Raw genomic sequence first — 4,652 nt, 5'->3', positions numbered from 1 at the left:
TTTTGACAAATGGGGGGCGGCAGTGACCAGCAATCTTCAAGTCTTTCCACAGATGTTCAATGGGATTCAAGTCTGGGCTTTGGCTGGGCCATTCAAGGACTTTCACATTCTTGTTCTGAAGCCATTCCAGTGTTGCTTTAGGTGTATGCTTGGGGTCATTGTCCTGTTGGAACGTAAATCTTCACCCCCCAGTCTAGGATTGTTTGTACTTTGAAGTAGGTTCTCATCAAGGATTTGCCTGCATTTGGCTCCATTCATTGTTCCTTCTATCCTTACCAGTCACCCAATACCTGCTGCTGAAAAGCATCCCCATAGCATGATGCTGCCACCACCATGCTTCACAATAGGGATGGTGTTAGATTGGTGATGAGCTGTGCCTGGTTTTCTCCACTTTGCATTCAAGCCAAAGAGTTAAATTTGTCTCATCAAATCACAAAATATTTTGCCTTATGATCTCAAAGTCTTTCACATGCCTTTTTGCAAACACCAGGAGTGCTGTCAAGTGCCTTTTTCTCTTGAGTGGCTTCTCTCTGGCCACTCACCCATAAATCCCAGATTGGTGAAGTGCTGTAGAGACTGTTGTCGTTCTGTCAGGTTCTCCCACCTCAGCCAAGGAACTCTGTAGTTCTGTCAGAGTGGTCATTGGGTTCATGGTCACCTCCCTGACCAAGGTCCTTCTTGCCCAGATGGTCAGTTTGGTCTGGCGGCCAGCTCTAGGCAGAGTCTGGAAAGTTCCATATTTTTCCCATGTCCTAATGATGGAGACCACTGTGCTCTTGGAAACGTTCAACACTCTAGAAAAAGTTTTTACCCTTCCCCAGATATGACTCATCACAATTCTATCTCAGCGATCTACGGACAGTTCCTTGGACTTCATGGTATAGTTTCTGCTCTGACATGCACTGTCAACTGTGGGACTTATATAGACAGGTGTGGTTCTTTCTAAATCATGACAAAACAATTGAATTTGCCACAGGTGGACTTCATTCATGTTGTAGTGACATCTCAAGGATGATCAAAGGAAATTAGATACACCTGAGCTCAATTTGGAGTGTCATAGCAAAGGGGTGTGAATACTTATGTAAATATATATTTATGTATTTCATTTTAAATATATTTGAAAAAAAGATCTAACAACATGTTTTCCCTTTGTCATTATGGGGTATTATGTGTGTATATGTGTGATAATTGTTGTTGTTATTATTATTATTTTTAATTCAGGCTGTAACATAACAAAACTGGAATAAGTCAAGGGGTATGAATACTTTCTGAAGGTAGCTATGGTTGAGTGATTGAGGCGTCCTTCAGTTAGAGAGTGACTTTTCCTCAGGGAGACATAGTGACAAACGTCAGACTGGAAAAACCCTGGAAACAATGTCTTACGCACACACACCATTCTGAATATATCGCTCAATGATAGTAGGACTTCCTGACTCTGTCGCAGAATCAGGGTCCTGCGTGAGTTGAATCATGGGAAACGTGTGTGTGTGTCTTAAATTCCAATTCCCAATCATCCCCTTACTCAGCTAATAAAGCCCTGCATCTATCACTCACACTCATAGACACCGTTCTTAGACCTAGCATGCCCCTTCCCCTGTGGGAATTATCCTGATCTTAAAATAGCGGAAGTCCTTTTTCAGGAGTTTTGCTACGGTGAGAAGAAATGTCCCTCTCATAGTGTTAGGCTGTCTAGTGCTACAGCATTTTGATTAATCTCTTCTGAGCTCCGTTATCAACGACTATATGACTGCAAACACAAAGACACACACACACACACACACACACACACACACACACACACACACACACACACACACACACACACACACACACACACACACACACACACACACACACACACACACACACACACACACACACACACACACACACACACACACACACACACACACACACACAACCTCCATCTAGACGCACACACTGTGCTCATGCTGTGATGAATCTCCTCTGTGCAGGGCGGTGAAAGGGAGAACACTTCTCATATCATTAAGCTTTAGTAATGGTCCCCATGCAGTGAACCCTCTGGCACGGTGACTCTCACTCTGCTGGCTAACTAGCCTGCTATGGGCTGGGGAGGGATGGAGAGAGCAAGCACTAGATGGCCAGGTCGGAAGGGACATAAATGGCCATACAATTGACTATTAACTGCACACTCTATTTACTGGAAGCACAGTGCAGTTCACCAGGCTGAATTCTAATATGTTCTTGCCCTGCAAACTGCTCTGGATGAGTGCATACATTAATATATAGTCCCACGCTGTTGCACCACAAGACAACTAAATTGTCACCCTGTGTGTATGTATTTTTAGATCAGTGTGTGCATACAGTACCGGTCAAAAGTTTGGAAACACCTACTCATTCAAGGGTTTTTCATTATTTTTTACTATTTTCTACATTGAAATAACACATATGGAATCTACTAGAAAGTAAAAAAGTGTTAAACAAGTCTAAATATATTTTATATTAGCAATTCTTCAATGTAGCCACCATTTGCCTTGATGACAGCTTTGCACACTCTTGGCATTCTCTCAACCAGCTTCATGAGGTAGTCACCTGGAATGCATTTCAATTGACAGGTGTGCCTTGTTAAAAGTTCATTTGTGGAATTTATTTCCTTCTTAACACGTTTGAGCCAATCAGTTGTGTTGTGATAAGGTATGGTTGGTATACAGAAGATGGCCCAATTTGGTAAAAGACCAAGTCCATGTTATGGCAAGAACGGCTCAAACAAGCAAAGAGAAACGACAGTCCATCATTACTTTACGACATGAAGGCCAGTCAATTCTGAAAATTTCAAGAATGTTGATAGTTTCTTCAAGTGCAGTCACAAAAACCATGAAGTGCTATGATTAAACTGGCTCTCATGAGGACCGCCACAGGAAAGGAAGACCCAGTTACCTCTGCTGCAGAGGATAAGTTCATTAGAGTTACCATTCTCAGAAATTGCAACCCAAATATATGCTTTACAGAGTGTAAGTAACAGACACATCTCAACATCAACTGTTCAGAGGGAACTGCGTGAATCAGGCCTTCATGGTCGAATTCCTGCAAAGAAAACACTACTTAAGGACACCAATAATAAGAAGAGACTTGCTTGGGCCAAGAAACAAGAGCATTGGACATTAGACCAGTGGAAATCTGTCCAAATTTGAGATTTATGGTTCCAACTGCAGTGTCTTTGTGAGACGCAGAGTAGGTGAACGGATGATCTCCGCATGAGTGGTTCCCACCGTGAAGCATGGAGGAAGAGGTGTTATGGTGTGGGGGTGCTTTGCTGGTGACACGGTCAGTGATTTATTTAGAATTCAAGGCACACTTAACCGTCATGGCTACCACACCATTGTGCAGCGATACACCAACCCATCGGGTTTGCGCTTAGTGGGACTATCATTTGTTTTTCAACAGGACAATGACCCAACACACCTCCAGGCTGTGTAAGGGCTATTTGACCAAGAAGGAGAGCGATGCAGTGCTGCATCAGATGACCTGGCCTCCACAATCCCCCAACCTCAACCCAATTGATATAGTTTGGGATGAGTTGAACCACAGAGTGAAGGAAAAGCAGCCAACAATTGCTCAGCATATCAAATCAAATCAAATTTATTTATATAGCCCTTCTTACATCAGCTGATATCACAAAGTGCTGTACAGAAACCCAGCCTAAAACCCCAAACAGCAAGCAATGCAGGTGTAGAAGCACATGTGGAAAGTCCTTTTGTGGGACTGTTGGAAAAGCATTCCAGGTGAAGCTGGTAGAGAGAATGCCAAGAGTTTGCAAAGCTGTCATCAAGGCAAACGGTGGCTACTTTGAAGAATCTGAAATATAAAATATATTTGTATATGTTTAACACTTTTTTGGTTACTACATGACTCCATATGTGTTAGTTCATAGTGTTGATGAATTCAACATTATTATACTACAATGTAGAAAATAGTAAAAATAAATTAAAACCGTTGAATGAGTAGGTGTGTCCAAACTTTTGACTGGTACTGTACGTGAGTGTGTGAGCGTGTGTGTTTGTGTGGAATGCATGTGTGCATGTGCGTGTGTGTGTGTTCTTTCATGCTCGCGCGTTTGTGAACCAGGGTTCCAGAGCCCTGGGCTGAGTGCTGAGATCATGCTTCATACACATGGGCTGCCTCCCAAATAGCACCATGCGTATTCCCTTTATAGTTTACTTTTGTGCAGGACCCATAAGGACCCATAAGGCTACATACTGTAGGGTATTAGGCTGCCGTTTGGGACAGAGACATGCTGCTTGCTTGGTGTGTAGGTTTAGCCACCGACAGGGAGCTCAGTAGATCACCTTTCTCTGACAGCTCTCTTAAATGTCCTTGGCAGACCCCCCCCCCCCCCCTTTTCCCCATCCTCTCTCCCTCCATTCACCTCTTCCCTCCCTCCATCCATCCGGCCCAGCCTGGATGCTGCCATATTTCTCTCTTTCTCTCTCCCACTCTTTCTGCACTCTCTCTTCACCCCTTTATACCTCTCGCTCTCTCTCTCTCGCTCTCTCTCTTTATCCTTGAAATTCCTCCTGTGCAATGCCTATATTCTTATCAGTAAAGTAATACAACAATTTGGAATACTGTAGGTGTAGATGCACCTTGCTAATATTGAGTTGCACCCCATT

At 43.3% G+C, this 4,652-nt stretch overlaps 1 pseudogene; it reads right to left on the bottom strand.

Moving 5' to 3' along the window:
* Window positions 1–226: 226 nt before the first annotated feature.
* Window positions 227–832, bottom strand: LOC145862640 (uncharacterized; annotated as a pseudogene).
* Between the last annotated feature and the right edge of the window lie 3,820 nt (window positions 833–4,652).

The sequence above is a fragment of the Salmo salar genome, chromosome 01, assembly GCF_965601325.2.
Source record: "Salmo salar chromosome 01, fSalSal1, whole genome shotgun sequence".
NCBI classification, from domain to species: Eukaryota; Metazoa; Chordata; class Actinopteri; order Salmoniformes; family Salmonidae; genus Salmo; species Salmo salar.
The sequence above is the reverse complement of the archived record's forward strand: the minus strand, read 5'-3'. Positions and strand labels throughout refer to the sequence as shown.